The sequence below is a fragment of the Hyperolius riggenbachi genome, chromosome 9 (genome assembly GCF_040937935.1).
Source record: "Hyperolius riggenbachi isolate aHypRig1 chromosome 9, aHypRig1.pri, whole genome shotgun sequence".
Lineage (NCBI taxonomy): Eukaryota > Metazoa > Chordata > Amphibia > Anura > Hyperoliidae > Hyperolius > Hyperolius riggenbachi.
Genome location: NC_090654.1, coordinates 140,642,582 through 140,656,825, shown reverse-complemented (window position 1 = coordinate 140,656,825; position 14,244 = coordinate 140,642,582). Strand labels below are relative to the sequence as shown.

Here is a 14,244-nt window from a genome sequence, read left to right as displayed (position 1 = left end):
AATTAGAGCTCCCAGGCTACACACATGCTTAGAGCTGTGTAGATCTGTGCCTTCTATTCCCAGTGGTGAAGACTGCAAGATAAGTTGTTTTGTTGTCATGCGCTGCCCTCCGATCATAAGGACTTCAGTTTTATCTGTGTTTAGTCTCATCCAGTTGTCACTCATCCATTGCTGTAGTTTGGCTAAGTAGGCGTTTATTGTTGGAGTTGGGTCTGTCACACCAGGCTTGAAGGAAAGATATAGCTGGGTGTCATCAGCAATAGCAGTGGTAAGTCAGGCCGTGTTTTTGGATTAGTTTTCCAAGCAGTAACATGTAGATTGTGAAGAGCAGAGGAGAAAGGATTGAGCCCTGGGGCACCCCATACTTAAGTGGTGCAGTGGAGGACAAGAAGGGCCCCACAAACACTTTTTAGGTTCTGCCACTCAAGAAGGATTGGAACCACTGGAGAACTATGCCACCAATGCCACAGTATTCCTGTAGCCTGCTAATTAAGATGTCATGAACAACTGTATCAAAGGCTGCAGAAAGGTCTAGCAGTATAAGGATGCAGCAGTCTCCTCTGTCTCTTGCCATGAGCAGTTGGTTGCAGATTTGGATGAGGGTAGTTTCAGAGCTGTGATTTTTCCTGAAGCCAGACTGGAATGGGTCATAAATGTTGTTTTGTAAGATTTTGGCTTCTAGCTGGAGGTATACAGCTTTTTCAATTACCTTCCCCAGGAAGCGAAGTTTAGAGAAAGGTTTGTAGCTGGTCAGTGCATCTGGGTCCAGGAAAGGTTTTTTGAGGAGAGGTCTTTAAAAATGCTACTTGCCTGTGATGCTCTTTTGTTCCTAATAATTTCTTAACCCCTGACCTACACAAAGTTTTTCAGATCAGGTGTTATATTTTATCCCAGGTGTGTCCCTACTAAAACTAAAAAGAACACAACCCGGCCCATACTGTCAATTACTCCCTAGACTCCTCTAATATATGTTCTAAGTGCTCTTTAACCAGTCCCCCTTTCCTACATCTACTTTGGAACTGTTCTACTCTTAAATACTTCTAGAGACAAGTAGTAAGGTTCTAACACAACACAATGGGCTCCACAATCCCACTTGACCCCAAATTGTGTATTCTAAATATCTTTGAGAAAAGGCTCTCTAAATAAAACATATTTGATTGAGACCCTTTTCGCTGCAAAGCACTGCTTTGCCTATCATTGGTTGTCCCCACTCTACCCTTCCATTAATGAATGGAAGACCAGGGTGTGAAATATGTTGAAAAAAACAGAAATTGAATAATGTAAAGTGTAGCCTTATGTGCAGGTAGCAGCACTGGTAACAAAAATATGAAAAACCAAACAGAGAACAAAAACCAGTATATGCTGCTCAAAAACTGCACTTTATTATAGATATTTAAAAAGGCACACACATATAGAATCAAGACATGTCAGGAATTAACCTGTCATATATATTATGTATTGTTAAATACAATACTATGTGCTGCAACTGTCAAGGACAGTAGGAGAAAGTCCCTATTGAATAGCAATATTCTCAAATTGTAGATCAGGTCACATCTAACTATCAAAAACTAATCACACTCAACTGATCAGAGAGAACCACAACTAGGTACTGGATTGCATAAAGCCCAATCTGAGGTAGATCAATAGACCATATTGTTAAACGTGCCTATAAAGACTAAGGCAACCGGTGTTTTAAACCTTGGCAACGCCAATATCATGCTCCCTTGAGGAGACCCAATAGTATGTCAGATTATGGTCATAACCACTCACAGAGGGCAAAAAGATGGCGCAACCAATATGGTCAATATATGGGGCTACCAGTATCACAACCATAAAGATTAGAGTACCCCTGTGTTCAGTCCAATGGGTGGTAAAGTTGTTGGGAACACCCTTAACCAGTCACTGTGAGGAAACCAGGAAATTACTTTTAGATATGGTTATAACCACTCATAGAGTATGGAAAGGTGTGACCAATATGATCAAATATGCTATTCATAGAATATAGGGAAACCGGGGACCGATAACAACAGCCCTAAACCACTTGTTGTACATAAGGCCAGAACCGCATGGATAATTGTACAGGAAGTATTCAAATTGGAGCCATAAGAAGTTCATAGATCTGCAACAGCAAAAGGCAATTTTCCAAAAATGGCATTAAACTTATGTCCACAGAGCCAAGCCCTGTCACAATAGGATTAATAGGACAAGACTGCCTCTATTGTAATGCCAGCAGGCCGTAATGTCATTGCGTACAAAGCAAAGTTCTTAATCCAATATGATTTCCGTAAGCAATTTGCAGATGCTTAGAATTGTAGCAGAATAAAGCTGTCCGGAACAGAACATATTCCGTGTAATGATCCCATTCGATACAATATGTAGGGAAGTCTGTATTAAACATCCATCACATTCCACATGGATACACACGTATGTGGGACTGCCAACCAGATATATGTTAATCTGCAGCCATTAATGTCGACCATTGGTGGCTATGTAGCACATTCATAGTGACTAGGCCAAACTGTTTTCCAGAGAACTGCTGATGAAATCACAGTCACATCAAACCACCTGAAGTGTGGCGCAGTATAGTCAATGCCACGTGTGGGCAAATGGAGGCACTCATATGGCAATCATTGGCAGGTACCTTTATCTGATCCGGTGATGATGCTTGATACCGCAAACTGCGTAAGGTAGAAACGGCTCGTGATGGCTCCAAGCTGACGCCCAACCAGGGCTCTTACATGCGGTAATGGCTGCGGCCTGTATCGGTCAAAACCACGGCTCCCACTAACGTATTGCGTAGCATGACGTCTATGCGTTTCGCCCTGCCCACCGGAGCTTCATCAGGACGTGCTACGTCATCACGTACGCTGTCCCGGCCTCCCTGAATTTATATCGGGCTGTCTAATTGGCTCTATTCCAAAAAGACTCCATCTAGTGGTGGAGGCCAGGTAACAGCTACAAATGTATAATGGGGACATCTTGTGGTCAAAATCAAATGCAGCAACCTCTGTAACCTCACATAACTTCACATCAAAAGCATAAACCCAATTAACCATCCCAGAAATAGCACCACAATCATTGGATAATGATCCCATTGTATATAAGATCTTATTTCAGGAACACTTTCAGATGTAGGTCAACATTTAGCCCTAAAGGCACCAGGGTTTTTAACTGATATATCCAGAAACTTTCTTTTTTAATTAGTTGGGCCCTCATGTTGCAGTATCTCATACCCGGATCCAAACGATAAATAGCCTTAAATTTTAAACCAGTTGGATCTGAGTTGTGGAATTCAGCAAAGTGTGAGGCTATTGGGGTTTTGTCTCTCTTTTCCTCCTTCGCTGAATCCACTATAGACCTTACATGTTCCTGTATTCTAGTACGCAGTTCCCTTTCTGTTTTACCCACATAGTGCTTGTTGCAAGGGCAAGTCAACTGATATACTACATATGTACTCAAGCAATCAACGGGATTCCTAATGTTATATGTGCGATTTCCTATAGAGTTAGTAAAAGTGTCAGTTTTGTCCACATATTGGCATACTGAACATTTTTTGCAGGGTGTCATCCCTGCAGGGCCCTTAAAACTAATCGCAATGACCTTCTAACCAAGAAACCACGTGCAAATGTACAATTCCATCCCAGGCTTGTTGCCACATATGGTCCCCATTGGAATAAATTCAGGGACACCTTGCAGCGTTTCTGGCCAATTTTACTAAATGATGTGAAAATAGCTGGAATAATTGGACCGCGACCCTTACTTACTGCAAGACGAAACAAAAATCTTGCAGATATCCTTATCCAATCAGAATATAATAGTAAAAAAACGTCCTTTCTAAAAAAACGTAATGGGATGACACCCTGCAAAAAATGTTCAGTATGCCAATATGTGGACAAAACTGACACTTTTACTAACTCTATAGGAAATCGCACATATAACATTAGGAATCCCGTTGATTGCTTGAGTACATATGTAGTATATCAGTTGACTTGCCCTTGCAACAAGCACTATGTGGGTAAAACAGAAAGGGAACTGCGTACTAGAATACAGGAACATGTAAGGACTATAGTGGATTCAGCGAAGGAGGAAAAGAGAGACAAAACCCCAATAGCCTCACACTTTGCTGAATTCCACAACTCAGATCCAACTGGTTTAAAATTTAAGGCTATTTATCGTTTGGATCCGGGTATGAGATACTGCAACATGAGGGCCCAACTAATTAAAAAAGAAAGTTTCTGGATATATCAGTTAAAAACCCTGGTGCCTTTAGGGCTAAATGTTGACCTAAATCTGAAAGTGTTCCTGAAATAAGACCTTATATACAATGGGATCATTATCCAATGATTGTGGTGCTATTTCTGGGATGATTAATTGGGTTTATGCTTTTGATGTGAAGTTATGTGAGGTTACAGAGGTTGCTGCATTTGATTTTGACCACAAGATGTCCCCATTATACATTTGTAGCTGTTACCTGGCCTCCACCACTAGATGGAGTCTTTTTGGAATAGAGCCAATTAGACAGCCCGATATAAATTCAGGGAGGCCGGGACAGCGTACGTGATGACGTAGCATGTCCTGATGAAGCTCCGGTGGGCGGGGCGAAACGCGTAGACGTCATGCTACGCAATACGTTAGTGGGAGCCGTGGTTTTGACCGATACAGGCCGCAGCCATTACCGCATGTAAGAGCCCTGGTTGGGCGTCAGCTTGGAGCCATCACGAGCCGTTCCTACCTTACGCAGTTTGCGGTATCAAGCATCATCACCGGATCAGATAAGTGTACCTGCCAATGATTGCCATATGAGTGCCTCCATTTGCCCACACGTGGCATTGACTATACTGCGCCACACTTTAGGTGGTTTGATGTGACTGTGATTTCATCAGCAGTTCTCTGGAAAACAGTTTGGCCTAGTCACTATGAATGTGCTACATAGCCACCAATGGTCGACATTAATGGCTGCAGATTAACATATATCTGGTTGGCAGTCCCACATACGTGTGTATCAATGTGGAATGTGATGGATGTTTAATACAGACTTCCCTACATATTGTATCGAATGGGATCATTACACGGAATATGTTCTGTTCCGGACAGCTTTATTCTGCTACAATTCTAAGCATCTGCAAATTGCTTATGGAAATCATATTGGATTAAGAACTTTGCTCTGTACGCAATGACATTACGGCCTGCTGGCATTACAATAGAGGCAGTCTTGTCCTATTAATCCTATTGTGACAGGGCTTGGCTCTGTGGACATAAGTTTAATGCCATTTTTGGAAAATTGCCTTTTGCTGTTGCAGATCTATGAACTTCTTATGGCTCCAATTGGAATACTTCCTGTACAATTATACATGCGGTTCTGGCCTTATGTACAACAAGTGGTTTAGGGCTGTTGTTATCGGTCCCCGGTTTCCCTATATTCTATGAATAGCATATTTGATCATATTGGTCACACCTTTCCATACTCTGTGAGTGGTTATAACCATATCTAAAAGTAATTTCCTGGTTTCCTCACAGTGACTGGTTAAGGGTGTTCCCAACAACTTTACCACCCATTGGACTGAACACAGGGGTACTCTAATCTTTATGGTTGTGATACTGGTAGCCCCATATATTGACCATATTGGTTGCGCCATCTTTTTGCCCTCTGTGAGTGGTTATGACCATAATCTGACATACTATTGGGTCTCCTCACGGGAGCATGATATTGGCGTTGCCAAGGTTTAAAACACCGGTTGCCTTAGTCTTTATAGGCACGTTTAACCGTATGCTCTATTGATCTACCTCAGATTGGGCTTTATGCAATCCAGTACCTAGTTGTGGTTCTCTCTGATCAGTTGAGTGTGATTAGTTTTTGATAGTTAGATGTGACCTGATCTACAATTTGAGAATATTCAATAGGGACTTTCTCCTACTGTCCTTGACAGTTGCAGCACATAGTATTGTATTTAACAATACATAATATATATGACAGGTTAATTCCTGACATGTCTTGATTCTATATGTGTGTGCCTTTTTAAATATCTATAATAAAGTGCAGTTTTTGAGCAGCATATACTGGTTTTTGTTCTCTGTTTGGTTTTTCATGTGAAATATGTTGCCCTTCAAATATTTAATCTATAAACATAGAGGTTGCCCCATAAGTTTTCCCATGTCCGGAGTAAATTATTGAATAACCCGCTCATTTAACCAACCTGTTCTTTGTCTGATTTAAGTTTTATGCCTTACCTTCCTATCATCTCTACATATCCTTGCTTATATGTAATGTCTGGATAATATGTAATGTCTTTTTACCTGTATTTATTTGATAGTTAATGCATAACTTGTATAAATATGCTGTCTAACTATGGTCATGTTACAGTATAACTTGGTGCTGGAACAATTTTCCTTATTCAATAAATAGCCTTGTTTAATGAAGGGAAAAAAGGCTAAAAGAACACAACTGCCAATTTATAGAAGCCAAATACTTAGTTAGCTATTGAGTTGAAGAGTTTGTGTTTGCCTGTGGACAAGTTCTTTAACTGGCTAATCTAAAAATATGGGCTAATAATAAAGTGGTCAGATAGTTATATAGTTACATAGTTTGGTTGAAAAAGATATTCATCCATCAAGTCCAGCCCGAAAAAAAATATTAAAGCATATAATTAAGTATTAAGTAAACATTGGGTACCTTTTTTCTCCTGCATCCTCACATATCCAAAGTGATCCAGGGGAAGGCAAAAAAATGTCTGACTGAGAAGTTTGCCCAGTTCTACAAGAACTCGAACCCTTCCTTCCTGCACCAACTTCTCTGCCACTGCACCAACGTCTCAGCCACAGATGTGTTATGAGATGGGTTTTGCAGCTCAAAAAACAGCATTTTGATAACATTAAAACATTTCTGAAGTCAGGAAACTCACTTCAGGTTTAAAACTTACCTAAGTAGAGGGAAGGCTTTGGGTACCCTTGAGCCATGCCGTTCCTCTGCCCAGCTCATCATTCCAGCACCATTCCTGGGTGTAGCTATTCCAACCAATAGCTCTTCATAAGTACTCGGTTGATTTCAGAACTGCTCATGTCTCAGAGTAGTCTTAAGGAGGAGCAATATGGATGCAATATGTATGCACTTGTCCTCGGAACTCAAGCAGGTCAAATAGCTACACGAAAGACTGTGCTAGAACAACAGGCCAGAGGGAGGAATGATAAGTCTCTATTTTATCCAGAGCTTTTCCTCTAATGATGTAAGTTTTAAACCTGAATTGAGTTTCATTACTTAAGGTTTACTTTAAAGGGAATTTGAAGTGAAAATAAACTTATGAGATAATTAATTGTATGTGTAGTACAATTAAGAAATAGAACATTAGTAGCTAAGATATGAGTCTCATATTGTTTTCAGTACATGAAGTGTTAAGAAACTTCACTTGTTATCTATGCAAAAGAGCTTCTCTGAGCTCTTCGTCTCATTTAGTCAGCTACAGTGCTATTTCTGAAGTACTTATAGATCAAAGAAACACTGAAAGACAATTTCATATAAGATTTTACTGCAGGGAAGTTCAGAGCTCTGCTCTATTTCTTAATTTAATCATTTCACCACTAAGGGACTTTTCCTCTAATAGACCAGAGCAATTTTCATATTTCAGCGCTCCTCCCTTTCTTTCCCCAATAACTTTATCACTACTTATCAAAATGAATGATCTATATCTTGGTTTTTTTCACCACCAATTAGGCTTTCTTTGGGTGGTACGTTGTGCTAAGAATAATTTTTCTAAATGCATTTTAACGGGAATAAGAAGAAAAAAATGGAACAAAAATCATTATTTCTCAGTTTTGGGCCATTATAGTTTTAAACTAAAACGTGCTACCATGGATAAAAGCCACGCATTTTGTTTGACCATTTGTCCCAGTTATTACAGTATTGAAATTATACCCCTAGTCCAATGTATGGCGACAATATTTTATTTGGAAATGTTAAAGAGGCATTATTGTGGGGAAAAAAAAACATTTCTCAGCTTTTATTAAATTTGAGCAAAAAGTTTCCATGGAACCCAGCAGTGTGCAGTGTCTGTTGGATTGTCTGCCTTGAGACATTGGCACCAGCAGAGCCCAGATTCACCAAGATGATGGTGCTGATCCTTGGATTCTATTTCACCTCTCTCACTATCCTCCGGGCCAGCACAGGTGCCACCTTTGGCTTCCAAACACGTCCTCTGAGATTTTCCACAGTGCAGTATGTTTTATTAATACTTTGCACTGTACTGTAGCCACTGGAACTTGAAAACATTTAGAAATGGCCTTGTAGCCCTTTCCTGACTTGTGAGCAGCCACAATGCGAATCTGCAGGTCCTTACTGAGCTACTTTGTCTTAGCCATGATTGTCCACAAACCAACTGTAGAGAGCTGATGTTTTTCACCTGTTGAGTTGATTAAAACAGATGTTCCCATTTAATCATGGTAATTAGGATGCTTTAGAACAGCTTGGTTGTTTTGGAATGTTATAGAACTTTTTAATTTTCCCACAGACTGTGACAGTTTGTGAAGGGTATGAATAATTTTGGACTGGACAGTTTTTGCTCAAATGTAAATAAAAGCTGAGAATTTTTTTTCTACAATAATATCTCTTGTCTCGTCTTATTATCTTTTGGGGAGACACCTATGTCATCTCCCGTCAAAAAATGACTTGCTGGTTTAATAAAGGTAACTTTAAGTCAAAATGTGCTGGGGTATGAATAATTATGGGCAGCACTGTAGGTGTAATTTTACTATTTGGCCACAAGATGCCCCCACACTTTTTATCTTCCTGAGTTAGTAAGCGAACTGGACGTAACGTGTGTGTGTGTGTTACATTCATTTGATCGATAACCACGGCATCTCATTGATGTTGGTGTTCATTGATCACAGGCATTTAGATTGGTGAATGGAACTGTCCACTATTGGGCAGACAAGAACGCGAGCAGGAGCACGCACTAGAGAAAGGAGGAGCAGCGCTCGCGGAGGGAGGCGTATATATACGCCCCTGGAATGGGAGCAGTCCTCCCGCGGGAGTAAATATGCTGCCTTTGGGACATAAAGTGGTTAAAATGCAGAGTGTAGTTTGTAAACTGCAAACATTAGAGAATGATGCAATGTTACAAACAAAAAGCTATATAACTGAAAATAAAAATATGAGAGACTCTTTTCTTTGCTACTAATGTTCTATTAATTATCCGTACTATACATATAATTCATAATATCATACTTTTTTTTCACTTCAGTGTCACTTTAAAACAAGCAATGGGGTTTAGAATGTTCAATTAGGGATCTGTGAATGGGGCTGCATCTACAGTTGTGTTCAAAATTATTCAACCCCCACTGAAATTGAGTGTTTTATCCAGTTTGACATTGATTTTGATCATTTCAGTCATCTTGTTTACAATTAAATCAAAGAGGCACTTGTAAGGCAGACAAATATAACATTTATAATGAAATAACCACAAATGTCTTTTCTGTGGTCACATCATTATCACTTTTATTCAACCCCCAAGTGACATTCATTCCTAGTACTTAGTACAACATCCTTTTCCAGTTATAACAGCTTTTAAACGTGAAGCATAGCTTAACACAAGTGTCTTGCAGCGATCTACGAGTATCTTAGCCCATTCATCATGGGTAAAAGCCTCCAGTTCAGTCACATTCTTAGGCTTGCACGCTGCAACTGCTTTCTTTATGTCCCACCAGAGGTTCTCAATCGGATTTAAAGAGGAACTCCAACCAAGAATTTAACTTTATCCCAATCAGCAGCTGATACCCCCTTTTACATGAGAAATATATTGCTTTTCACAAACAGACCATCAGGGGGTGCTGTATGACTGATATTGTGGTGAAACCCCTCCCACAAGAAGCTCTGAGGACCGCGGTGCTCCTGGCAAACTGCCACGATGTAACAATGTTCACAGACAGGAAATAGCTGCTTACAGCTGTCTCTAACGGCCAAAACAGCTAGCAGCAGCTACATAACCTGCCCACAGTAAAAATGTCACCATGTGATACATGTCAGAATGTAAATCGGGGAGAGGAAAGATTTTACAATGAGCAAACACTGTCTAAATCATTTATACATAATTATTGTAAAAATGAAGCACTTTTTTTATTACATTATTTTCACTAGAGTTCCTCTTTAAGTCTGGTGACTGCGATGGCCACTTCAAAATGTTCCAGCCTTTAATCTGCAACCATGCTCTAGTGGACTTAGAGGTATGCTTGGGATCATTGTCCTGTTGAAAGGTCCAACGTCTCCCAAGCCTCAGGTTTGTGACGGACTCCATCACATTTTCATCCAATATCTCCTAGTACTGAAGATAATTCATGGTACCTTGCACATGCTGAAGCAAAACAGCCCAAAGGAATGATTGAACACCCCCCCCCCCCCCCCCCGCCATGCTTCACAGTAGGCAATGTATTCTTTTGTTCATAGGCCTTGTTCTTCCTCCTACAAACATAGCGTTGATCCATGGGCCCAATCAGTTCTACTTTTGTTTCATCAGTCCACAGAACACTATCTCAAAACTTTCGTGGTTTGTCCACATGACTTTTGTCATACTACAGTCGACTCTTGTTATTCTTTGGAGACAGCAAGTGTGAGGATCTATGTGGTGATGATGATATGTACGGTAATATGCAGAGCACAGCAGCCATATTGTATCTCGTGGAAGCCATATTTTTCATTTTTCTGCCTGTGTCATGTGTATGTCTGCTAAAAGCCTCCTGGCTGCTAATGTGAGTCTGTATGTAGATGTAAATTAAATCTGCATTCAGTATTTAGCAGGAAAAGCTACCAGTGTCTGCTTCTAATTAGGAAACACTTAATCAGACAGTAGCCCGACCACTTTGAAGCCTATACAGGTGATCGGCTACCCTTTAGTCTGGATAGGAGAGCAGGAACTGATAACTTGGCTTGCCAGCCTCTGGCCAGGAAATGGCTTATTATGCCAATAGCAGTCAGGTCTTTACCTTTGATCTGCTATGAAATACTGTCTCAGATGTGTACTATTGTCACCTGGAGTGGCTGCAGTGTGCCTTGATGCACAGAAGCGAGCGCGGAATTTACATATGACAGCCGGCTGGAATGTTGAAGAAGTTGGAAGCCTTACTCAAAAAGTCTTTTGATGTGTGTAAATCCAATTTTACCTGTGGAAATTAGATCTATGGGGGAGATGGGAAATCTCTGCAAAAGATCAAGGTGGGACAGGAAAGCTTTGAAGTTGCATAGCCAGCAAGCCAGTCACACCTGAGGAAATTGGATTATTCCTGGATCAGGACATTTGAGGGGCCCCGGGCCACAAATCCAGCTATAAAACCTCAGCTAGGAAGACTTAGAGTTGTAGTTCCTTGGAGATAGCAACACGCTAGGACTATCCTGGTTCCTGACCAGAACTGCGTTCTCCTCGCAAACAACACTCAGATCTATATGCTGGTAACGTTTATCCCCATTTTATTTCTGCAACCTGTCTTGTTGTGTATCTTTGTAACTTTTATCCTTTGTAATTTTTACTTTGTTTTTGTAAATCGTTTGTATATATTATTTTCTGCATTGTTCCACTTTTTTTCTGGAATATTAAACCTTTATTTAATAAGTTTGACTTCTGCTGTACTAAGCCAACGCTCATAGCCTAGAGAGAGTCTGCAGTGTAACTTGCGTTACAAAGTTCAGTGCCTGATTGTGCCTTGCTACTGTACGATTGTACTGTGTGTGTGGCGTTTCCGTGTTTGGCCTAAAAGCAAAGCTGACCCAAATACGAAAACACGGACTGTATGCAGATCACTCGCCAGCAGAGTGGGATTCGTTGATGTGTCTAGCAGCAGCTAGTGGTGACAGTGAGAAGTGCTTTGAGGGGCGACAGCCTTGCTGTAGCTTGAATAAGGCTGCTCCCCTCTCGATCGGGTCAAACCCGCAGTCGGGAACCGTATCTGCAGGCTTGCCACGGGGCCGGTTCCTGACATAATTGGCTGGCAGCAGTGGGATCGTTTAGTACATTAGTACGCAGTTTAGCTCTCTATTCTGAGTACTAAAGGCTGGAAGCTGTTAGAAGCAACTAGCCTACAGAAGTCTACTCAGTGCAGAATCTATATACTTTTTTTTTCACAAAGGTACACACTTGGCATTTTGCTTCCCCTCCCCCGTTTTTTCTTTTTTGTTTGGCAATACGATGGCGCAGAAAACAACCAGCTATAAGAAACAGAATCAAAACGATTTACTCAACCTGTGTGAGCACAGAGGCATCGAGACGGTGAGAGGCCAGACTAAGGAGCAGTTCGTTCGTGCCCTCGAGGAGTATGATGCAGCTCCCAACACATCAGAGGAGGGAAAAGCTGAATGGCGACACCAGCTGGAGCTGGTTAGACTTCAGCAGCAGCAGCAGAATAGGTCTGCTGCACCCGCAGAATGCGAAGGTGAGCGAGTCCACCTAATCCCCCTGGATAAGTTCCCCACTATGGACAAGGACTCTGACATAGACACTTTCCTACAGGGGTTTGAAAGGACTTGTCGTCAGTATGGGGTGCCCCAAGAGCAGTGGGCAAGATATCTCACACCAGGGCTGAGAGGCGAGGCCCTGGAGGCGTTTGTGAGCCTTCCACAGGAGGAAGAAGAGGACTATGAGGCCATTAAAAAGGCTATTGCTAAAAGATATCACCTCACTCCAAAGGTGTATCGTAAACGGTTCAGGACAGTGCAGCGAGGTCTTAATGACAGTTATCTGGATCATGCTTGCAACCTGTGCACTGCCTTCCAGCAGTGGTTAAAAGGACTGTCTATTAAAATCTTTGATGCCCTGCAGGAACTGATGATCAAAGACCAGTTCCTCCACACTTGTCCTGTTGAGGTCCGGCTGTTTGTGCTGGATCGAGAGCCAAAGACAGTGGATGTCTGAGGCTGCTGAAATTGCCGATTCCTACACAGCCAATCGAGCACCCGAGTCCTGGAGGACTACTACGCCCAGCTGGAAGGGAGAACAGATCGCTAAACCTGCTTCACCCGTCACTCAGAGGAGGCAAGCACCACTGTCTCCTGGATTCAAACCACCAACCACTGACACCCGGAAATGCTTTGTATGTGACAAGGCGGGTCATATCAGCATGGCTTGCCCCGAGAGGAAGAGGGAGGCCCCAAAATCCAGTGAGGCCTCAAACACCAGTGAAGTCCAAGCTGTTTTGTGTGCTACCAGGAATGCCACTAGCTATGCAGAGAATCTGCAACTTGTCACGGTTGGGGGTACAGTTGCCACTGGCCTGAGAGACACTGGAGCAGAAGTGACTCTCATACATCCCCAGCTCGTGAACCCCGAGCAGTACATACCTGGGAAAACAATTGCTGTCAAAGGAGTTGGGGGTGTCACTCCAGCCATACCCACCGCCTTGGTCCACCTGGATTGGGGGGCCAGCAGCGGAATGAAAGAAGTTGGGGTAACTGACAAAATCCCCACCAACGTTTTGCTGGGTACTGACCTGGGACAGTTAGTAGCCCGGTATGAGCCTAATCTAACCCTCGTGGAGCCTGCCTCCCCACCCAAAGTCCAGGACTCATGCAACTCTGTGCAAGTGGGGGGGGGGTGCTGGTGAGCCTCCAGGGGCTAAGAACTGTATACTAAGAGCCAGCCCTAGTGAGTCTCCAGTGCCCACACCTGGAGTGGGACATGTTGATACAGCAAATGCAGAAACTGATGATGTCATTTATGACGCACGGACTATCGAGGTAATCGATGCAGGAACTATTGATGCTACTTGTGAAGTGCTGAGTAGCAATGTGTGTAATGCTGCAGATAATGTTGATGTTGTGTGTGATGTTCTAAAGGACAATATGTGTAGGGCTGATAATGTTGATATAATATGTGTCATGCTACATAATGATTCTGGTCATGTGGATACTCCGTCGGCTGCAGGAGTAACCAGCAGTGTTCGCTGGGCTGCAGCAGATGAACTGCCCACTGAAGGGGCATATGGCACTAGGCCAGATCCTTCCCCTTCAGATGATTTTGAGATACAATGTAATATGATGAGTAATAATATGTGTGATGCAGACACTCCCTCCACTGCAGTAGTAACCAGCAGCACTAGCGGGTCTACAGCAGAGGGACTGTCCGTTGAAGTGGCAGACGTTGCCAGGTCAGCAGTGTCTGCTTCAGAACCTGTCACTGAGGGCCTAGGAGCCTCTCAGTTTGCAGCCTCCATGGCGTGTGTGATGGGCAGCACTGAGCTCTCTGGGGCTGTTCGATTTGACAGCCGCCTGGAAGA

At 42.3% G+C, this 14,244-nt stretch overlaps 1 pseudogene; it reads left to right on the top strand.

Moving 5' to 3' along the window:
* Positions 1 to 12,446: 12,446 nt before the first annotated feature.
* LOC137533566 (uncharacterized) lies at positions 12,447 to 13,572 on the top strand (annotated as a pseudogene).
* Positions 13,573 to 14,244: the final 672 nt, after the last annotated feature.